Source organism: Miscanthus floridulus, chromosome 17 (genome assembly GCF_019320115.1).
Source record: "Miscanthus floridulus cultivar M001 chromosome 17, ASM1932011v1, whole genome shotgun sequence".
Lineage (NCBI taxonomy): Eukaryota > Viridiplantae > Streptophyta > Magnoliopsida > Poales > Poaceae > Miscanthus > Miscanthus floridulus.
The window spans coordinates 12,796,432-12,821,302 of NC_089596.1; the positions used below are offsets into that span (position 1 = coordinate 12,796,432).

The 24,871-nt window shown below is 43.4% G+C and overlaps 1 pseudogene; it reads left to right on the top strand.

The window, feature by feature from the left end:
- Window positions 1-16,687: 16,687 nt before the first annotated feature.
- LOC136515252 (E3 ubiquitin-protein ligase Os03g0188200-like) lies at window positions 16,688-17,795 on the top strand (annotated as a pseudogene).
- Window positions 17,796-24,871: the final 7,076 nt, after the last annotated feature.

Here is a 24,871-nt window from a genome sequence, read left to right on the forward strand (position 1 = left end):
CCCTTGGCGATGAGTGGTCAAAGTGTGGTGCTCACACGTGGTGCTCCTCCTCATGGACTGCAAGGTGGACCTCAAACTGATGTGAGGATCAAGCTCTGGCTGCTCCTGCTCCTTCTCCTCCTCCTCATCCTCTGAATCTATCACAAAAAAGCTAGGGAGGTCATCAAACCATGATGGTGACTGAACTGGAGAAAGAGGTGGCAGCCCTGCACGCTCTCTAGCCTCCCGGTTGGCTTCACGGTTCTCCAACTAGTCCTAATATGTGGTCCTCGCTGCATAGGTGCATGTGGTGAAAATAGCATTGATCCACTTCCCAAACTTCTCCATCTTCTTTTCCTTACGAGGCCTAGAGTAGGACGACTCAAGCACGTCCACAATTGATGGAGAGCGTCTCATTGCCCAGCTAGCACCTACTCCTTAGGTCTTCTCAATCTTATAGACGGTGTAAAGACCATCTTTCTCAAATCTATAGCCAGTGACCCTCTCAATCATAAACATGAGATAGGGAGCATAGGGTATCCCCTTTCTCCCATCCTCCATGGCGTTCCTTAGCTCACACCACATGAAGTGAGGGACATTAAACCTGTCACCTCTAGGAGCAAATCTAGCAAGCACATTCCTCACATATCCATTAAGATCATAAGTTGATCCATCCTTGGGATTGATAGTGTGCCTAATTAAATTGTTCAGAATATAATAATAGCTCTTCAGGCCACTGACCTTCCCATCTTCACTTCTCCTGTCAATCCACATATAGGCAATATCACAGATCTCAACTCTAGCCTCATTATGAATGTAAGTGAAACCCCGCTCCTCCTCTCTAAAACCAAAGATCTGGCTAAAAGTCACAAAATCAACTCTATAATGCCATCCCTCATCCATCCAGTGAATCTCATCAATGTAGATGCTATAGAAGAAATTGTCATGGAACTAGGCTAGCACTTCTTCATTCCTATTATATCTGAAGCTCATAATATTAGTGAGGCCAAACAACTCACAAGCCTTGATCACCTTATTGAACTCAGGCTCATTCTTTCCCTTCATCTCCTCCCAATCAACATACTGCATCTTGACAACCTTGGATTTCTTGGAGTTGAAGTTCATAGATGCATCAAAGTTGGAATGAAACTCATTCCAAAACCTGTAGTCAATCCTCAAATCCTTTGGCTACTAATAGGGATTGTTTTCCCGTGCTTCTTCCACCATCTTTAGCTTTCCCGCATAATTGAGCATGGGATGAGGACATGTGTCAACAAGACATCTCATAACTACATCCTCATAATACTCTCTAATGTAGCTTCTATCAAACTCCTCAAGATGAGGTGGAGTATCTAGGCAAGCACCTAGAGGAATGGTGCGGCTAGCCCTCTCTAGGTTCTCCTCATCCTAGATCATCTGATCTCTCCTTCCTCTATCTCTGGCAACATCTCTGCCTACTACACTGTAGCTACCCCCTGTTGTCCTACCATGACCATGACGAGGCATCTGCTTATCCTGAGGCTTGGTCATCTTTCTCTTCGCCCTCCGGTCATCATAACCTCTAGAGGTCATCTATGCAAACAAATATAGGTCCAAATGAGAACTGTATATAAGGGGTATAGAAGAACACTTGTAAAACACTCTAGATGGATGAGATGATTCAAATCTCAGGTTAGGAAAGCACCCTGAACCAATCTGGTCAGAGGGTATGGCATTACCGCACCTAGTACTTCACCTCTCCCATGATTCATTTCTTCTCAACTATTCAGACTATTTCTCAACCATTCTTCTAAACCACTAGACAATCTCAGAATGAGTAGACCTAAACAAATACATGGAGTTGTCTACAATGTAGGTAAAGTAGCTACATGTTTAAGATAGAAATACATCTGGGGCACAAATCCAACCAAAACATAGAGTCATTGATGGAACAACATATGTATTTACATATTCATTCTGTTGAGTGCGGCACTGCCGCACCCAATATGCAACACTACCATAGGTATAGATGAGGCTCAACCCACGAATCTTTGTTTTGATTTAATTCATTCATCAAACTAGTTTCTACCCTAATCATGCAGTCACTATAAACCATCATTCAACAAAGATAGAGCTCCATGGCATAGATCGAGACTAGGTTAGGGTTACACCTTGATTTACATGGATTGAGAAGGAAAGGAAGAGAATGGATCCATCCATGAACTTCGGCTACTGCTAGTGATGACAAGGAATAGCACCAGTAGGCCGTGGTAGTGCCAGAGGAGGCGACACAACGCTGGACAGAGTGGCGACGACAGTGGCTGTGTGCGTGTGTGTGGGAAAGAAGAGGCAGCGGCGGTTGCGGTGAATAAGGGATAAGGGAAGTTACCCTAGGAGCCAGGTGAAGTAGAGAGGTAAGACAGGCCCCCACAGTAATTGTTGTTCTTGGGCCAAATTCTAGTTGGAATTCAAAGTGTGGCACTATCGCTCGTCACACGCGGCGCTGCCGTAGTGCGGCACTGCCGCAGGGCAGGCGCAGCACAGCCGCATTCCCCAGTATAGCAAATTTAGCTACTAACTAAATACCTATATATATATGATATGGACACATATCTCGAGCACAATATGATCAGCAACAAATAATTAATACAAATAATGATCATAATACACTTGTTTCTTTTGATAAACATTTTAAGCACAATATTTAAACTTTTGCAATTCATTTCTCCTATCCACGCTAGTTCATCAATCAAGGTGTGCTATAGTTCAAACCATGTTACGAGAATCAAGTATATTTAGCTCACTACGCAAAGCACAAAACCTTGACTCATCAAGAGGCTTAGTGAAGATATCGGCTAGATGCTTTTCGGTACTCACATGGCGAATTTCAATATCTCCTTTGGCTTCGTGGTCTCTCAAGAAATGATGTCGGATGTCTATGTGCTTAGTTCTTGAGTGGCTTATGGGATTGTTGGCTAACTTTATGGCACTTTTGTTGTCACATAAGAGTGGGATTTTAGTCAAGTGACATCCAAAATCTTGAAGGGTTTGCCTCATCCAAAGTAGTTGAGCACAACATGCACCGAATGCAACATACTTGTCCTCGATGGTGGAAAGGGCTGCACAATTTTGCTTTTTAGAACTCCAAGACACTAGGGACCGTCCAAGGAATTAACATGTCCCTAAAGTGCTTTTTCGATCTACTTTGCAACCGGCGTAATCAGAATCCGAACACCCAAGTAGATCAAACCTAGAGCCTTTAGGATACCACAAGCCAAGGTTAGGAGAGAGTACTAAATATCTTAAGATTCTCTTAATAGCCACTAAGTGACACTCTTTCAGGTTAGCTTGAAATCTAGCACACATGCACACACTAAGCATAATATCAGGCCTATATGTGCATAAATAAAGTAGAGAGCCAACCATAGAGCGATATACCTTAGTATCCACAGCTTTTCTTTCATCATTGAGATCTAGATGTCCATTGGTTGGCATGGGAGTTTTGATAGGCTTGGCATTCACCATGTCAAACTTCTTGAGCATATCATGGGTGTACTTCATTTGGCTAATAAAAGTTTCATCCTTCACTTGCTTGATTTGAAATCCAAGGAAGAACTTCAATTCACCCATCATGGACATCTCAAATCTCTTGGTCATGATCCTACTAAATTCCTTACAAAAAGAATGATTAGTATTACCAAATATTATGTCATCGACATATATTTGGCACACAAATATATCTTTGCCAACTTTGTCAGTGAAAATGGTAGGATCGGCTTTGCCTATTTCAAAGCCTTGTTTAAGCGAGAATTCCTAAAGACATTCATACCATGCTCTTGGTGCTTGCTTAAACCCATAGAGCGCCTTTTGGAGTTTGTAGACATAGTTGGGAAATTTATGATCCTCAAAGCCCGGTGGTTGCTCAACATAGACAAGTTCTTGAATAGTGAGAAACTTGAAGTCGTGATGAGCGACATAGGCTAGAAGCATTCGAATTGCTTCAAGTCCTGCCACCAGTGCATATGTTTCTTCAAAGTCCAAGCCCTCTACTTGAGTGAAACCTTGAGCAACCAACATTGCCTTGTTCCTTATCACAACTCCATTCTCATCTTGTTTGTTGCAGAAGACCCACTTGGTGCTAATGACATTGGTATTGGGTCATTTCACCAAAGTCCACAGTTGGTTTTATTCAAAGTTATTGAGCTCTTCTTGTATGTCCATCACCCAATCCAGGTCTCCAAGTGCTTGTTCTACCTTAAGAGGCTCCAAAGAGGAAACAAACAAGTAATATTGACAAAAATTTGTAAAATGTGAATGAGTTGTTACCCCCTTTTGAAGACTCCTAAGGATGTTATCAATGGGATGATCCCATTGTATTGTTTGCCTTAGCCTTGGATGCTCAATGGCCTCTTGTTCATCTTCTGGATCTTCATCATAATCTTGCTCAAATATGGGTTGTGGGTTTTGTCCACGAGCTAGAGTCAAATCAGCTGCTACTGACTGTGTAGGTGCGGCACTGCCGCCCTCAAGTGTGGCACTGTCACGTGCAGGAGTTGCAGCATGTGTTTGCTGTAGTGTAGCATCAAGTTTGTCCATGAAAATAGGTGCAGTAGCAACTTGAGGAACCACCACTTCAGTGACTTCATCTTCTTGTGGTCTAATATCACCAATAGCCAATTGCTTGATTGCTTCACATGGTGGATCCTCCTTTCCTACAATACTTGAATCAACTTGCCCCACTTGAGAGCCATTAGATTCATCAAATGTCACGTCTACCACAATCTCAACTCTCCCGAAGGTTTTGTTGAAGACACGGTTGGCATGTTCATTTGATCCATAACCAAGAAGAAAACCTTCATCAACTTTAGGTGCAAACTTAGAGGTTTTGGGTTTTTATTAAGTATGAAGCACTTGCACCCAAACACTCTAAAGTAAGACACCTTAGGCTTATTACCGGTTAGAAGCTCATATAAAGTTTTCTTCAACTTCTTGTGCAGGTAGAGGCGGTTGATGGCATGGCAAGCGGTGTTGATAGTGTCACACCAAAAGATGTCTGTCGTCTTGTACTCATCTAGCATTGTCCTTGCCATGTCAATGAGTGTATGGTTCTTCCTCTCTACTACACCATTTTGTTGAGGGGTGTATAGAGTTGAAAACTCATGCTTGATGCCCTCTTCATCAAGAAACTCCTCAACTAGAGTATTCTTGAATTCGGTCCCATTGTCACTTCTCATTTTCTTGATGGGAAGACCGAACTCCTTTTGAGCTCTTCTAACAAATATCTTCACCTTCTCTTAAACTTGGCACTTGTCATGCAAGAAAAATACCCAAGTGAAACGGAAATAGTCATCAACAATAACAAGACCATATTTGTTACCCCTGATACTTAGGTAGGCGACCAGTCTAAAGAGATCCATATGTATTACCTCCAATGATTACTTGGTGGTCATGATGATCTTTGGTGGGTGAGGTACGCCAACTTGCTTTCTGGCTTGACAAGCGCTACAAATTCTATCTTTCTTAAAGTGAATATTTGTTAGTCCAAGGATGTGTTCATCTTTTAGAAGTTTGGCCAAGTTCCTCATCCCAACATGGGCTAGTCGGCGATGCCAAAGCCAACCTATGCTAGATTTTGCCACTAAACAAGTCTCAAGCTTAGCTTTACTTTTGTTGAAATCAACTAAGTAAAGCTTGTTCTTTAATTGACCCATAAAGACAATAGAGGAATCCTCCCTTCTAAAGACTTCCACACCCTTATCCGTAAAGAGACAATTGTAGCCCATCTCACACAATTGAGAAACAGAAAACAAATTGTAACTCAACGAATCAACATGTAATACATTTGTAATTGAATGCTCAAGAGTTATAGCAACTTTATCGAGACCAATCACATCCCCCTTTGAATTGTTTCCAAAGACAATATTTTATTTGAGTGCGTCATCGGTCAATATAATGAGAACATACTCCTTTCTCTAGTCATATGATTTGTACATCCACTATTAAGCACCCAACTTGATCCAACGGAGGAGTATGCCTACAAAACAAGTTTAGTTGCTAGATTTAGGTCCCCAATTTGACTTGGGGCCTTGCATGTTAGTCACAAGGATCTTAGGAACCCAAATAGAAGTATTCCTATATATGTTAGTTTCCTTTCCAACATATTTTGCAACCACTTTCCCACTGCTGTTGTTCTTCAAAACAAAGAATGATGTCAAGCTTTGTCGAGGTGCATAAGTCTTTGGTTGATAGGCATACTTGTTCTTGGTGGCCCACAATGATTCCTTAGGCTTCTGGAAAACCTATTTCTACTGGTGCACCTTCTTCTTGGGCTTAGTTTGATTAGGAGTAGAATTGCTAACCTTCCCATTTTTGTGGGGCGCGGCACTGCCGCCCTTCACTGTGGCACAACCGCTCTAGGACACTACACTGCCACAGTCTATGCAAGCTGATCTGTACCAATTTTGCCCTTCCTCTCAAACTGCACACACTCATAGCTATTCACTATCCTTCTTTCATTTTCTTGGCTCCTTTTGTGTGGTGGAGCCCATGCTTGATTGAGGGATGCCTTCCTTGCTTAAATTGTGGCCCTTTTGATTCATCATTCTTCTTGTCATTGAATTAGATCACACTCATCCACCCTTTTCCAATGATTTTATTGAGCCTAGCAATCTCCTTTATCATAGCATCCATGTTTGCAAGGTTAGTGGAATAGGCATTCAAATCAAGATTAAAACATTTTCCACAATCTTGACTAGTGGAGGAAGTAGAGGTTTCCTTTGCCTCAGAGAGATGTGAGTTGCTATCACAAAGAATGTCATATTGCATCTCAAGTTCATTGTGTTTTTCATCCAAGTCACAATACTTTTCTTGACAGCTTTATTTGCTTTCTTTGTGATAGCATGGTCCTCTTGCTCTTTGGCCAAGGCCTTGCACAAGGAATCCACCTCACTTCTCTCTAATGCAAGAGCTTCTTTGCTAGCAATGTAGAGATCCTCTTGTTGGATAAGAGTCTCTTCTCAAGATTCTAGCTTGGCTTGGACACTCTCTAAATCCTCCATTAGCTTAGTGATGAATAATTTGGTCTTTCCATCCAAATTTTTAGTTATCATGTTTATTTCTTCATCACTAGATTCATCATCACTAGAGCTATCACTAATATCACTACTAGAGATATCACTAGGAGGTGGAGGAGATTTGGCCTTTAATTTGGATTTTACCTTCTCATGCTTTGCCATGAGACAAATGTGAGGGGAGTAGTAGTCATCATCGGACATGTTATTGAAGAGCCTTGGTGTAGGGGATGACTTGTGAATGGCAACGGTTGCAATCTTCTCATCCTTTTCACTCTTGCTCTCTTTAGTTGAGTCCCATTCATGCCTAATATGAGCCTCTCCCATGTTCTTCTTGCTCTTCCTCCAGTCAGCCTTGTCCTCTTTCTTGTATTTGTTGTCCTTGATCTCATATGGACACTTGGCAATGAAGTGATCGGTGCTACCACAATTATAGCATGTCCTCTTTTTTCTTGTTTGGAAAGTTTCTCTTCACTACCTTGTAGCCTTGCTTCTTTAGCCCCTTGTGAAATATCTTCATAAAGAGAGCAACATCATCAATCTTCTCATATTGATCATCATCATTTTCAATTTCACTTGAAGATGATGTGGTCGCTACTCTTTCTTGAAGTTGCTTGCTTGCTTTGGGCTTGCTAGTTGAAGCTTGTTGGTTGATCTGGGACTTGCTTGTAGAGCCTTGCTTGCTTGATTTGTTGGCCTTGAGAGCTACATCTTTGATCTTGATGCCCTCTAGCTTTGCTTGCAATTCTCCAAGTTTATTCCTCTCATTTGCTTCTTCTCTTTGCATGTCAAAGGTCAAGATCCTCCCAAGTACATCATTTGGTGTGAAGTACTCAAACTTCTTGTCTCTAATTAGAGTGACTATGGTCTCATTTCTAGGTGAATAAGCTTCCAACATAATCTTGACAACTTTGTGATCATCTAGCTCATCACAACCATAGCCTCTAATCTTGCCCACCATTGTCATCAACCTATCAAACATCTCTTGTGGCCCCTCTCCATCCAAGATTACAAACCGGTTGAGCTTTGACCTCAACAAATCAATCCTTGCCTTTCTCACTTTGTCAACCTCTTCATGTGCTAGGTGCAAAGTGTCCCATATTTGCTTGGCAACATCAACTCCAATCACTCTATTGTACTCATCACCATCCAAGGCACTAAGCAACACACTTGTGGCTTGACCATTGAGGTGAATGATTCTCATCTCTTCTAGTGTTGGGTTCTTAGGATCAACTAGAGACTCAAATCCATTGCAAACAATCTCCCCAATGTCGAAATGACACTTAGAACTAAGTCCATCCTTAACCTTGCCGTCCATCCTTTGAAAATCGAAACGATTTCCATCGTACAGGCATGACAACCATGATTGCCCAATCAATTGCCATTACCATGACCTAACTTAATTGCCTCTGTAAAACACATGTTAGTCACAGTAATCACGTATTGTCATTAATCACTGAAACCCAACTAGGGGACTAGATGCTTTCATTCACTAATGGAGGGAGAGAGAGAGAGAGCTCCTTTTCTATTTTTGGACGAGCTAGAATGAGCAGAAGGAAGAAGATAGCCATTGGGGAGGAAGAGGATGGGTATAAATACCCCCTTAGCCCAACGGTCACTTAAGTGCGGCAGTGCTGCACCAGTCAAGATAGCAAGGGTAAGAGTGAAGTTTAAGTTGTCTTGGCTATGAATTTGAGGATGCATGTGTATGTTTGAGCACTTGATAGCACATGTTAGCTTAAGCATTATGTCCCCCTTTATAGTACGGTTTTTTCTATACTCAAATTCAAAATATAAAAGAATTTAAACCTCCTTTAAGTTTGAAGCCATCAACATTTGTAATTAGGGGCTCCTTTGTTTCGTGTAGTGTACTCGAATATAAATTCCCTGTTTGTCATATCGATAAATCTCATTAGTTCTCTAATTGTGTGGTCATTATCATCAAAACCCACAATTAGGGCTTGATTGCACTTTCACTCTAGGATGAGGAGCTTGTCCGTGCTATTTTTTGGTAGTAAGACACTGAGGTTATACTGAGTATCCCTGTTCATGAGGGAATGGATGACCTGATTGCTTGGCACCACAACAAGAATGGTATCTTCTCTGTAAAGTTGGCCTAAAAAGTCCATGTTGCCGATAGGGAAAGAAGCAATGCAGCTAGAAGTGGATGGTCATCTTCCTTCAGTAATGCTAATGGCGATCAGCTGAGGAAGAAGCTATGGAAAGTTGACTGTTGTTGGTATATTTAATGCACACAGATAAATCCACAAGCGCACGGATACCGCTGTAGCTTTCACCTAGAAGTATTCCAAGTATTGTATCCACATGGAAACGTGTGAGAGTAACTACGTGTAACTTAACCTGGAGTAGCAACAAGACTTAAGATAATAGGAGTATAGAGGAGATCACAAAGGTCTTCTAGTTCTAACTTCGGTAAGCTATGTCTTCTATTGTTTAACTGGGGATATTACTAAAGGAAACACAAGCAGAGTATGTTTCTTGTAGTAACTAAATCATGCTAGGCCTACAAACGGGAGGTGGAATACAAAGGATTCAACGAGGCTATAAGAGTCACCCTCGCGAGCTACCCTAGATCTGGAATATAGGGTACATCCACAAGTTACCCGGTCTAAGCACCACACTTACACCTATAATTACTACTTTAACCTAGAGCGTCCTATAGATTAAAGCACTCAAAGAGTTATGAACCTGATGAATAATATAAATATGATGCTTACTTGAATTAGAAGTCGATTACTAGAGAATTCTCAGAAGCAAGCTCAAGTAGAACTTGATTCTGCCAGGGTACAAGCCGTAGAGAGAGTACCGATAGGCCGGCACTTCCTCCAAACTCTTCCCTCACACTCTATCTCACTATTATTTATAAGACTAGATCCTATAGAGGACTAATCTTCTCTTGATAGCTGGCTCTAATCCTAATGAAGAGAATATGAATTAGGGTTTTAGGATGGCTCCAGGGAGGGGGTAGGGGCTGCTATATATAAGCCAAGGTGGAGTAGGGGCAAGGAATAGAGGTGGAGTAGGGGGCAAGGAATCACCACGTCATCGATCCGCGTCAACTCCCTCGATCACCGTTGGATAAACCAACACAAAACCACCTTAAATTCAACGGTGCAGATCTTAGGAACGAGTACGAGGTAGCAGAGGGCGAGCGGGCTCCATGGCAGGCCGGCTGGCCTATGGGCTGGGCCGGCTGACCCACTTTCATGGCCATTTGGCCCAAGCTTCAGTGTGGTGTCTTTTGAAACCTTCTAGAGTTGTCTTTCGCAGTTTTTGCGGGTTTGGAAACAGATGCAGTGATGCTAGGGATCCAGAAGGTGGTTTTGGAAATAGATGCAGTGCATGTCGTCCAAGCAATAAACCAACCAAAACTCGACTGAAGCTCGGCTAGTGGTCTGCTATGAGAGTTGAAGGAATGCTTGCTTTGCAATTTTTCTAGTTTTGTGATAGCTCATTGTTGGGTTCATAAACCTAGGGTCCCCAATGGACCCGCTTCCCTACAAAAACTCAGCTCAGTAGCACGGCGTAGCAACAATGCGCGCTTCCTAGGCTGGCCTAGATACATAATGATAGGCCAGGGCAATGGCCCGATCCTCGACCAGAAGGCCTGGCTAAGGTAGGGATGCAGTCCGACTCTAACCTCATTTTCCGACCGGAGATACGTCGGACCTCTGCTCGTGATTCTTCCCCGACCAACACGGTCGGAGCCGACTAGGAACGATCGTCTAGGGACGCCCGCTCGGTAAGGATCCAAGGATCAGGCGAAGCAGATAAGGTAAGGCGCTCAAGTCAATCACAATAACGAGGATCGTACCCTACACACCTGTAGGACAGTGCCACCAGGCCATGCCAGACGGGTACTATGCAACCTTCTAGGCGGGTCAGAACCCAAACAGTGTTGTGGGCACCGACATTTACCTTACAGTATTGTAGGCGCCAACATTTGCCATACTAGGTGAACACGGTAAAGCCTACCACATGTGTCTGACATAAACAGTATTGTGAGCGCCGACGACCGTCTTGTACCCTATGTCATGGGCAACAAGACTAGGTAGCACACATATCCTTTCTCTCTTTCTCTGATTTGTAAGGCCATCCCCTTCAATTATAAAAGGGGATGCACTCTCTCCCAACAAGGTGGGACAAACTCTCTCTCTGGCTAGCTCTAGACAATCTAAGGATTCGAACAGCTCCACAGCTCTAGAACTCTAAAGCTACACAGAGTACACGCTCCAATAGTTAGCGCGCGTTAGAGCTCCCGTCACTCTCGACCCTTTGGTTCAGAGTCCGACCGGGCCTTTAACACCCCCTTCTCATTTCTACTCGTTCGTAACCCCACAGCAAACTTCAAGCACCTGGGCTCAGGAATAAAGTCACCGACCGACCAAAACTAGACGTAGGGCATGTTGCCTGAACTAGTATAAATCCTATATCATTGCATGCTAGGCCATATCCAATCACAATGCATGGCAAAACTACAAATATTTACTTGTTGGTCACTTTTCGCACCGACACTCATAATCCTCATTCTTGTAATCTTGTCGCTCATAGCTTAGCTGCCCTTGGGGCAAAGTTATGTCCGAATACTAATCTAATTATGGATAGTATTCCACCTTGTATTGATGTTCTGGTGGCCAATGATTTGGCATCAGGTTATGAGTAATGGAGAATGCCTTCCATGTTAAAAAAGATATACATTATGTCTAAATACATAATAAAAACAATGTATCAAGAAATGAACCGTCGGCTGGTGGAAATTGGTGGAATGGTGTTGGCTGTTAGTACTGCACTGGTAGGACATATGGTGCTTAAATGGGCTATGGGCTTTTCTAAGACAATGGGCCGAGTGGGCTATATAAACATAACTCATTATTTCTCATTTATTCTTCCATATATGCAGTTGCATCTCCACATAAATGTTTAATCACATTTAATCATGTATAGTCATGATTAATCGTGATTTGGCCTAGTGCCTGCCTAGCGCCTAGTGCTTTTTGCAACCTTAGCACCAACTATCATAGGATTTTCCATCCAACAATAGGTTAGTGTTTTTGTGTAGGGAACAAAAGGGGTTGCACACGTGACATGAATTTATATTGGTGTGGGTACATGGTACCCTACGTCCAATGGAGAATGCTTCATGAGCTTGCTTGGGTTAAAGGGGCCCTGGTGGTGTTTTGCGGAGAGATTCCACAATGAGTGTCTGGTTTGTCGATTAGGGGCCCTCTATCCCTTTTATATAGTCTAGAGGATAGGGTTAAATATAGAGTCCTGATCGAATTAAAGATATGATTTCTAATTTTGTAATAAGAAAATCTAGTTGGATCCATGTAGATCTCTATAGATTACTTGACTTGTCTAGTCGATGTCTTGTCTTCCAAGCAGTCAAGGTATTTGAAGGGACTGTGACACCTAAGAGGGTGGTTAACTAGGTAACTTAAAACTTCTACTCTAAACCTGGCTCCTAATTATACTTATCATAACTTATGTAAGTAAATAATCTATCTAAATGTGCACTGGAGGTTTTGCAAAGTGTGTTGCCATCTTTACCACAAAAGAGTTATGCAACCTAGGTTCCAATTCTATCAATTAGCCTAGCAAGCTAAACTAGAATAGTAAGCACACAACCTAGGTACACAATATAAAATGTGAAAGCTTAATTGAGATGGAGATGCAAACTCTCGTTGTCAACTATATTATTTTTATCGAGGTATTGAGAAGCTCACACTTTCCCGTAATCCTCACCGGAGCCCCTAGCAAGGATGCCCATATGAGGACCATGTTCCCGGTCGGGTAACTCCATGGATTGCCCATGGTCCTTCCTCATGCGCAAGTGGGTCTCTGTGATGGCCTTCTCTTGGACCGCTCCCCTCCATCTTCAGTATTGTGTTTTCGGCCAAAACACCATGGGTCACATGTTCCCTTTCATACATGTTTGATGGCCACACCACAAACATGGTTGGTGTACGTGATCTCGCAAGATGACAAGCCCCTAGTGTATAAGCATGGAGAACACAATCACCGGGTGGCAAGAGGGTTTTTTAGATGAAAGAAGTTAGCAAAAGGTATGCAAACCTCCCTAAACATTAGGCCTAAACCTAGAGCAAGGACATCTAGCGATGGTCTAACTAGCGTAAGCACTTCGCAAAGCACCTACACTAATCACCAAGTGATTCCTTAAGCACTATGGTGGCTAGAGCAAGTGAGCAACTAGAGTTGAGCCTGGGCCATTCAACACTTTCCATGAGCTCCAACACTACCCAAATGGTTAGCCAAAGGGGGTACATATAGCCCCAAGTCCAAAACTAGCCATTGGTGGCAAATCTGCAACTTTCTACAAAAGCACCGGAAAGTCAGATGCCTACCATCAGAGTTTTCTAGTGACACCACGTCGACTAGCCATCACACATTTTTTTGTGACCATTGGAATTTCCGATGATCACTGGAGATGAAGCTTTAGAGTTTTCCGGTGGCACAAAAATGTTCAGTTGCCCTATTTTCAACATGACTCACTTTCATATTTTCCTTGCAGCGAGGGTACCTAGGGCCCAATATAACAACAGTTAACCATTAGCCCATCCAAATATGTGGGACTAATAGTATCGACATTTTTTCCCACACACGTCCTAGCTATTAGCCCATTAGCTAGTTAAAGGAAGCTAAGTTAGGCTAACTTTAGCCAACAAGTTATTAGCCCATCCAAACATGCCCTAAAAATGCTATTTAAGGTAATAAAGAAAATTGCATGGTACATAGTATGTGATATCATTAATAAAAATACAAAAGTAGGTATGTGCGTTTTTCACAAGCTATTATTGGTGTTGCGAGACAAGAAGCCGCGACTCGCCCCTTTGCAACTCTTGACCCGCCGCCGCCGCCACCGCCCCGCCTTCCACCACCGCTGGTCCCCTTCCTTCCCCTCCGGCGTCACGTCGGAGGCCGAAGGGAGTGGGGATCCATCATTTTAATAAGTTTCTAGTAGATCGAGTCTTAAGGTTAGGGTCTCTCCATGCCAAGTTTCTTGGTGTTGGAGATTTATCTCCTCCTCTCCAGCAATGACGAGGGGGCAGGGTGTAATCGTTTTTTCCATGGCGGCTGTATTGAAGATGAGGGCGACAACTACGGCGTCAACAACTTCACCGGCATGGCGACATGGAGACCTTTCTTTCCGGGTGGCGACATCAAGGCAGAGATGATGTCGTCGCTATGGAATAAGTTTCTCCAGTCTCCTCTCCGTTTTGTTGTGGTTAGATTTAGCCACGACGAAGGATTAGGGAGAATAATTTTCAAATCAGTCTTCCTGAATCTTCGGTGGCAGAAAGAAGAAGAAGGAAGACACAAGAAAGAAGAAATTTCTCAACTCCATCTGCAGGGATGTTGGCTATCGTTCGTTGGGCATTGTTTGCCTGTGCGGTCATCCATACAAAGCGTCAAATAAGTTTGGTGTTGAGATTTGGAGCTATTCACAGTGTGGGTACAATTTAGATGAAAATCTGGATATATGTAGTGTATTCCAGAGTGTTTGTAACGTGTTGATATACCCAGCTATTATCTAATGTGATTCTTCATTGGTCGCAAAAAAATAGGTATCCGCCAATTATTTGAGGACATATATTGGAAGAACTTTTTAGACTCTCAAAATGAGGGTCGAACAATACTAACCCATGAAATGGCACACATTGATGGATCAGTACATCATAATTAAATTGTTGGATTTGTACTGCTTACTTTTACAGCATATCTGTATTAAAAAAGACATATAGTTTGTTGACGTCCGCCACATTTAACATAATATACGCGTATGCGTGTGGTACAATTTTGTAGTACTACAATTTCACAAGACTATAGGTGTATTTACGTTAGGGAAGTTAATTAGTAGCTTAGCCCCAGATCTTCGTTTGCATTCACTACCTACATATATATATGTCCAAATCGTACACTGACCGCACAGTGTAGCTTGTGTAGCATGCCGTAGCGGCACACTGCCAGGGAAATGGGGCAAACAATTAATGCCACGTTCGCTTAGCTGATAAGCCATGACCGAAAATATTGTTGCCTAATTTATTGTAAGAGAAAAATATTGTTCGTTGACTGAAAAAAGTACGGCATATAAGCCTAGCGAACAGGTCATACAGTGCCGGCCCTAGGGGTAGGGCACGAGTTGCGACGGGCGAGGACCTAAGCGGAGAAGGGGCCCAAGCCCAGGTATACAAACCCCCAGGTCTTATAGTCCATTATGCATTAATAAACTAATAAGAAAAGAGACATAAAACTTGTCAGGCGGCCTAAAAAGACAACATCGGTATTTCTTTCCTAGTTTTCTTTCCCCACGGCCTTCGAGTAGAGAGGAAGCGAGGAGTCACGCTGCACACAGCATACTCTGATTGTGAGTTTACGACGTGCGCCTTACACACGCTGCACACAACACACTCTAGTTTCCTTTCCCCACTTCTAGTACTTTGTACCCATATAGTCATATTTTTATTCTAATTTAGGTGTTAGAATTTTAGAATGTTACCTAAGAAACATTTATCATGGGTGAGAAAAGAAAACGAATATATTGCTTTTTTAATCTATATTGTTCCTTGATAATTATCATACATCTACAAATATATTGCTTAATCTACATTGTTCCTCGATAATTATCAGACATGTTAAATTAAAAATATGTTATTGAATTTGCTTTCGTTTTGTAAGTAAAATTAGTGCCTGTATATTATAAGATTTTTTACATGGTTAAGAGGGTTCGTTGCGATGAGATCGCCAGAGGACCCTTAAAATCCTAGGACCGGCACTGAGGGCATAAGGATTTGGATCACACACGGTTTAGGGTCGAATGACAATTAGTTTGGTCTTCAGTTAAACTATATATATAATATTTTACTAAGTCTATAAAAAAGAGTATTAAAATTTATAACACTAAAAAGACATATAACTAGGCGACTATATTGACTTTGCGAATCTCGAGATCCGCCGACTCAGTACTTCGAAGGTGCTTATAGAGATAGCGTTTGCTTCCGTATGTACAACACGCACGTATAGTGTTCACACTACAAAGACATACATCGAGACGACTGTTTCGAGTATGCATGTGTGTTGTATGTGATATCATTAATAAAAGAGTTAAATATATCAGCAATCCTCGAACTTGTAAGGGTGTATCATTTAGGTCCATGAACTCTCAAAATACATTTCTAGGTCCTCTATCTTGATTTTTTTTTAGTTCACCACAGGTCCGTACCATTTTGTCAGTATTTTGCTTAGGTGGCATGCCAGCATGGCAGTTATTTTTACATCTAACCCCTTAGATTTACTTTTCTCTAAGGAAATAGACCCTCTCTTTCCTTCCAATCTGTCATCTTCATCTTTTCCATTCCATACACCAGCTAGCCATGGACCACGGCTGCCCACCCACCCCATGAGAAATAGCTCCAACACTAAGCTCGAACCCAAGACCCGTCGGCTGGCACTTCCACAGCTCTCGACCCATGGATGAGAGCCACGCTGTGATTCACGGGGATCGAGGGTGCGCTCGCGCAGTAGAGCGGCGGTAGGCAAGAGAGGCGAGGAGAACGACATGCCATGGCCATGTTGTCATTGTCCAGCGAGGAGAGAACGAGCAGCTCCATGTGGCAAACATGGTGCCCACTGGAGCATGCTGTCATAAGCAAGAGGTCACGCGCAAGCATGAGCTCAGCCGCCGGCGCTGCAGGGTGTGACATCGGCCTCCGGTGCACGCGGGCACAAGCTCGAGCCGCCAACGTAGGTGCCACCGCTCCTGCTCATAGCACGCCCTGCGGCGGGGGCACCCGTGGCGCTCGCCAACCCACGACAAGGCGGGAGGAGGGGAGGCGGCGGCCGCGGTGGAGGTGGAGCGGCTCATTGCGCTCCTGTCATGTGCTGTTCACGCTAGCCTCATCGCTGACCTTGGTGCCTAGGTCGTCACGCGACTGTTCCGTGTGCTAGAGCATGTTCCACGACAACGGCGAGCTCCGCCTCCTGCCCGCCTGTCGGCGCGCCTTCCACTCCCGCTGCGTGACATGTGTCTTCGTGCGAACCCAGATCCTGTCCGCTGTGTAAGCGTGAGAAAGAATAATGATGACAACTCAGTTTGTATTCATCAAGGCTTATGCCTATATACATGTACATCACGGTCATAGCTAGCTAGATGCAAGGAGAGCCAAGGAACGTATGCATGTACATCTCTCGGTCAGAACTAGCTAGACTCAAGGAGAGCCTAGGAACGTGCTAATGTGCGCTAACGTTAACATGCTGTGCCGCGCCTCCATCGCGCTAGCACTGTGCGCTGCCCCACCCGCCGCTCACAGACGTCCTCTGTGTCGACCCCAGCAGCATCAGCAGTCGTCGCTCCAACCCGGACGTTGCTGCAGCCGTTCGCGCGTACCCGCTCGCTTGTGGCGTCCCCAACTCGGCGTCGTCAGAGTACCTCATCGAGGAGGAGCTCCAGGTCATGCTCAAACTAAGCCCGTGCGCCACCGCCGGGTCTAACGACCCACCAACCCTATAGTCACATCAGCAACAGCAGCACGAGCTTGCCGTAGTGAAGCGTGGGCAGCTACCATCGTCGCCGTCCGTGGGCCTGACCCCTATGGCATATCGTTGAGGTCGACGGCGGAGCGGTGGAGCAACTGGTGGAACAGTTGAATGCGCCGGTGGAGCAGCTAGCGCTGGAGTAGCCGGTACGACACTAGGACCGTGATGACCGCTAGTGCCGCACGAGTGTGATCTTAGCCACCATCTACAAATGGTGTGCTGTCGCCGGCACAGGCAAGCCCCCATAGGTATGGCCTAGCCACGCCACCACGACTTGTGAGGAGGGGCCAACGAGCTTCGTGTGCAATCATGGAAAAAAATAAAGGAGACGCAAAATGAGCCTAAGGGGTCAAATGTAAAATTGACTACCATGTTGGCATGTCACGTAAGCAAAATACCGCCAAAAAAGCGGTATGGACCTACGGTGAACCAAAAATCAAGATAAGGGACGTAGAAATGCATTTTGAGAGTTCGTGGACCTAAGTGTCACACCCTTACAAGTCGAGGACTGCTGATGCATTTAACTCTTAATAAAAATACAAAAAAAGGTATTTGCGTTTTTCACAAGCTATTATTGGTGTTGCGAGACAAGAAGTCACGACTCGCCCCTCTTGCGACTCCCGACCTGCTGCCGCCGCTGCCACCACCCCGTCTTCCACCACCGCTGGTCCCCTTCCTTCCCCTCCGGCGTCACGTTAGAAGCCGAAGGGAGTGGGGATCCATCGTTTTTAATAAGTTTCTAGTAGATCGAGTCTTAAGGTTAGAGTCTCTCTATGCCAAGTTTTTTGGTGTTGGGGATTTATCTCCTCCTCCTTTCCGGCGATGATGAGGGGGCAAGGTGTAATCATTTTCTCCATGATGGCTCTGTTGAAGATGAGGGTGACAACTACAACGTCTACAACTTCACCGGCATGACGACATGGAGACCTTTCTTTCCGGGTGGCGACATCAAGGCATGTTATAAGTTTCTCCGGTCTCCTCTCCATTTTGTTGTGGTTAGATTTGGCCACGATGAAGGACTAGGGAGAATAATTTTCAGATCAGTCTTCCTCAATCTTCGGTGGCAGAAAAAAGAAGAAGGAAGACACAAAAAAGAAGAAGTTTCTCAACTCCACCTACAAGGATGTTGGCCGTCGTTTGTTGGGCATACATTCTTAGGTTTGTTGCCGAATTTTTTCATGTGCGGTCAGCCATACAAAGCGTGAAATAGGTTTGGTGTTGAGATTTGGAGCTATTCACAGTGTTGGTATAATTTAGATAAAAATATGGATATATGTAGTATATTTCAGAGTGTTTATAATGTGTTGATGTACCAGCTATTATCTAATGTGATCCTTCATTCGTCGTAAAAAAAAGGTATCTACCAATTATTTGAGGACATATATTGGAAGAACTTTTTAGACTCTCAAAATGAGGGTCGAACAATACTAACCCATGAAACGGCACACATTGATCGATCAGTACATCATAATTATATTGTTGGATGTGTACTGCATACTTTTACTGCATATCTGTATTAAAAAAGACATATAGTTTGTTGACGTCCGCCACATTTAACATAATATATGCCCATGCGTGTGGTACGATTTTGTAGTACTACAATTTCACAAGACTATAGGAGTATTTACGTTAGGGAAGTTAATTAGTAGCTTAGCCCCAGATCTTCTTCGTTTGCATTCACTACCTACATATATATGTCCAAATCGTACACTGACCGCACAGTGTAGCGTGTGTAGCATGCCGTAGCGGCACACTGCCCGGGAAATGCGGCAAACAATTAAGGATGTGGATCACACCCGGTTTAGGATCGAATGAACAATTAGTTTTGTCTTCAGTTAAACTATATATAATATTTTACTAAGTCTATAAAAAAGAGTATTAGTATTTATAACACTAAAAAGACATATAACGAGGCGACTACGGTGACTTTATGAATCTCGAGATCCGGCGACTCAGTACTTCGGAGGTGTTCATAGGTGTAGGGTTTACTTCTGTATGTACAACACGCACGTATAGTGTTGACACTACAAAGACATACATCGAGGTGACTGTTTCAAGTATGCGTGCGTGTTATGGGTGTCTACGTTGTACTGTGTAATTTGAAAAAACATATTATTTAAATTTATAGGAGTATAAACTTAGTTAAACTCCAAACAGTTTGACTTGTTACTGCATATGCTGGAATTGATTTTTTTGACGGGGTAGTATAGCATAGTAGTAGTACATGCATGTACTCCTAATAAGGACCAACACACGATTGAACGCTATGCGCGTGCGTGATTCATTACCTCAGATCTAGACATCACTGTCGGTTCAAAAACCTCTCTCACTGTCGGATTTTGAACCGACAGTGGCATACCAACAATGATGGGGGTTGGCATCACTGTCGATTCTTAAAAACCGACACTGATCTATAGGAAAACAGTGTCGGTTTCTGGCTCCACCCGATAGTGTCTAGTTGAACAACATTGTCGGTTTGTAGTCCTAACCGACAGTGATGGTTGCTTCAAAAGTGTCGGTTCTTGGCTCAAGCCAACAGTATTGAGCAAGCCTACACTGTCGGTTCATGGTTCAAGCCGGCAGTGTTGAGCTAGCCAACACTGTCGTTTGATGGCTCAAACCGACAGTGTTGAGCAAGACAACACTGTCGGTTCATGGCTCAAGCCGGCAGTGTTTTGCAAGACAACACTGTCGGTTCGTGTCTAACCGACAGTGATGGCCCATTCGTATTTTATTGTTTTATAATTGATTTTAATTTATATTTTTTCGTGGAATCAGGTTTCACTTTATATACGCTACGTAGACGACAGGTCTATCAATATTAAACATTACAAATGTTACGGTTATAGTTCAAATATTCTTATCTAGATCTCGATCCCTCAAAATAAAAAAGAAATGTTCTCAGACTTTATATATTGTGCAATGCTTCTCGGACTTCTTACAATAATCTGGCGAGCCGCTCTGGGCCATACTGGTCCTTGTACCTCACGGATTGTGCAATGGAAAATACTCCATCTTTTTCCAATACCTCGGCTAAGATGAATTTTGCGAGCTCCGATTGCAGCGCGACGATCTCCATGTCTAACAGCCTTTGGTGGTTATATTTCTTGCGCTGTCGTTCAAAAAAGATGATATCCAAAGAGGAACAGTAAATTATTTTGTTGAATTATTAACAGACATAAATGAAATGGGGATTATACACACCAATTTAACGGCTTCTTCCGATTTCCCGTCGATGTAGCGAAGCATTGCCCATATTACATAAAACCCGCATTCATTGTTTCCCGCCGGCTGTGACAGGTACTTCCCCTACATTTTGACAACCTTGAATGGGACCGACGTCCCACCGATATGTCTTCTTCGGACACTGAGCAACATTAAAGGGAGAAACATTAGAAAGCGGTATGAGTGATTAGAAAATAATATGTTATTAGGACCGCTTACTAATTCAGCACTGCCACTAGTGCATCTAGATGATGAAATGGTTTTTTCTTCCAGTCCCACACCTCGATCAGATTTTTGGCAAGATTGACACAAATGAAGACAAAATGGTTGCTACAATCACAGAATCCTAATTATCGAATAATCTTAACAAAAAAAGAAGCATAAAATTAAAAGCCGAGAACACATACTCACAGTTGTAGGCTAGAAGTATGTGGGTTTCCTTCTTCATCATGAATTCATCAAAAACAGCAATCAATCTCTGTTTCAGGTCTTCCGCGTCACATCCATAGAGGCCTAGACATGTTCTCTCATTGACTCGCAAGGTCCAAGAAGCCTATGTAATCCCATTTGCTTTTTAGAATGCAAAATTTTGCTATACACCTACATAAAATCATGGAAAGTGCTCAAAAGTTAACATTTTGTCTCGAGAGAGTAGTTAATTGTAATATCGTGCGTGTAGGGTACTTACATAGTCCACAGCGTCAACATTTGAACATCGAGAGAGCGTTTCTGATATAGCTAGAACAAGCACTCCCACTCAACATCGAACTTCTCTTCTTCGGGATAATAGAAAACATGTGGCGAATGGATAATAACCTCAAAACCAAAGTCGTCTGTCTTTGTTGCTTGAGCCATGTAATATTCATGCAACTAGCGCATATATGTTGTTAAATTTTTATACTCATCATCGGGAACCAAAAGATTGCCCCTTTCATACTTCATTGCCGGTGTTCCCGTCCCTTGTACATCACAATAGATGTTTGTGGCCTCTTCAATGGTTAATCCTAGGTTGTCTTCGATGTACTTCTGTATGTTCCTTAAATATTTATTATGTATTTCTTTGTCTCTTGTTGTAGCGTATTTATTCTGTGTTTGCCTTTCAAATTTGGACTTCAACAAATACAAAGGCAGTGAGGCACGGAGATTAAAGAAACTAACACAATCTTCCTTCGAGATGTGTGCTGTAAATTTTTCTTTCATCAAGGTGGTAACGCTGCCACTGAACGGCCTTTTTCTTTTCTGTTGGTCCACTTTGGGAGCATTAGCGACCGAATCGAAGGGCTTTTTTTGCGACTGCGAGGATGTCCTTGATCTTGTTTTGGGCTGAGGTGGAGGAGGAGGAGGAGGATGATGACGAGAATTCTGTTTTCCCGACGCTGATGAAGATGGAGGAGGAGGGAGAGGAGGAGGAGGAGTCTCTTTTCTCGGGGCTGATGAAGATGGACTCGGACGAGGAGGAATAGAAGGAGACCTCTGTCTTCTCGGGGGTGATGGCTCTGAATGAGGAGGGGAGTGATCTCTGTTAGGAGATGGTGAGTGATCATCACGGGTGGGTGAAGACTCGTAGTCATCCTCATTATCAGAGGACAATTGATGGTCAAGCTTAATGAAGCGCTTGCGCCAGGCCACTTGAGAGCCCTTGTTTTGATCAAGTTTCGGCCTATCTTCCGCTACGGGGTACTCAATGGGTATCTTGTTAAACTTCTTATCAAGTATTCTATCAACGGTGACACGAGCGTATCCCTGTGGAATTGAGCGGCCATTAATTGTCTTGTCTCCCATAGGCCAGGCCTGGCCAAGTGCCACCTTGTCCTTTGTCCATTCCTGATGGATGTACAACTTGACATTGATGGGTTCAGTGATGCCATCCACTGGATGAGGCACATTCATGTCTTCTTCGTCGAGCGGGGTCGATCCGCAGCTGCTGTGACCCCTAAACTGTGGGCTAAAGGCAGTAGGAATAGGGTTTTGTGGTACTCCTGACCCCTTGGATAGCAAAATTTGCTCGACTCATGCTTCAACAGTCGCCTCAATCCGTGCTTCCATTCTGTCTTACATCTCTTTTTGTAGCCTCAAATACTCTGCCTCCTATTCCGCTCTACCCCTCGAGCGGCTCCGGTAAGTGTTAGATTCTTAGGGGAATGCTAGTTTCCAAGGAACAACATTGGTTCCTCTAGTTTGACCAGTGTTCTCCTTGGTTTTGAGTGCTTGGGTGAGCACGTCTTTCTCCCTATTAGAAGTGTGAGTCCCTTGCCTCACCTCCTCAGTTACTTGGGAGATCCTCTGGATGAGTTCGCTCATGGGTTCATTTGTGGAGCTAAAGCTCCAATCCTCAGCGTGCCATACATTCCTCCCCATACAGTATAATACCAATCTAGGCTCCTAATCGGCTGTCTCAACCTGAATGCCTTCCTCAGCAAGGCGATCCATCTTTTGAAGTTCTGCTTCAAATTCTGGCATCTTTTTAGCGTAGCCACGAGAGCCAAGATGATGAGGATTCATCGCTTTCTGCGAGTTCTCCTTATTCTTCCTGCTTAGTGCTAAGTACTCCTTGGATAACCTGTATTCCTTGAAATGCTGTCAGAAGTCCTTCTGCTTGCTCAACTGTCCACCATCAAAATCTGGCTCTTTATTTTGGAGGACAAAATTCTTGTATAATGTCCCCTTGAAATTCTTGAAGCATGTCCCCATGATTTCTTTTGCATTTTTCTTGACTAACTCCCTATCATACTTGGTTGGGAAAGTGAAATACTCTAGGATCTTGACATCCCATATGTAATCCTTCTCACTTTCAGGAACCCTCCACGGGTCATCATCTTTCCCAATCCACTTCCTGTACCTAATCGGAATGAAGTCCCTAACAAGTAACCCAAGGATAGTCTTGTATTTGGTCAAAGCTATAGGCGGTGAGAGTGGATCCCCGAATTCATCGCTCAGTAATGTGCCAGTGTGCATTCCTACCAACAGGAATCTTTGACATGCCTCGCTTGGATCTGGCCTTCCTGCTACTCGAACCCTCTGGCTCCTCGACCAGCGGAGGCTCCTGCTAGAGACACCAAGTAAGCTATGACCCTCTCAATTGATTAGCGTGTGTGGCTACATAGTCATATGATACCAAAGTTACTAGGCCATCTTGGTCATTTTGACCCAGATCGAGCAGGCTGGACGGGTCCATGGCTGCTCGTTCTCACTGACCTGATTGACACCATTACCATTTGTCGGATCATGTAGCTCTCCCGTCCCAGCAATATCAGCCGCTTCTTGTTGCTGATCTGTTTTTCGGTGACGGGGTAACAGGCGACGATGAGTCATGGCTGTGACACGATCAAGGTTAGTTTTGGCCACAGACAACTACTAATAGCATATATATATATATATATATATATAATATGTTTAATGCAAAGTCTAATAATAAGTCCACATACAACAAAGTCAAAGAATAGCATATGTTCACCTAGAACAAATTCATTATTTGATTGACCACATACAACAAAGTCCACCTACTGTTCTATGAAACTAAGCCTACATCAACTTCCAAATAAGAAAAGCGATGACCATAGCCATAAATAAAAGCATGACATCTTTCCAAGACCAAGGAGCGTTTCTCCTAATCTTCACATCTCCGACGGGTGGCTTCTCTTCGATCTCCAATGCCAGTGGATGGCCATGGTTTGCATTCATTGGACCATAGTAGGCCGGTTGCCCATGGTTTGTAAGGTAGGCCGGATGACTATAGTAAATTAGGTTGGAAAACAGCTATTCACGTGCCTTAGTAATAGTTGTTAGATGTAGGAAAGATATAAAGAATATTTTTTATTCATTAAAAACCAAATGATAATTTAGAGAGCCAGTTTAAAACTTTTGGATATACTCCTAGAGATGTCTCAGAGTCTTTAGTCTCACTATAAATCCTCCAACCATCGGCGCGAGGTTCTTTCACAAGTATCAGTGCAGGTAAGCATCTTTCCAAATTAGTGATACTTTGATCTGAAACTTACATGGTTGGTAGGGGCAAATATGCATCTCATACTATCCCAGGAAAG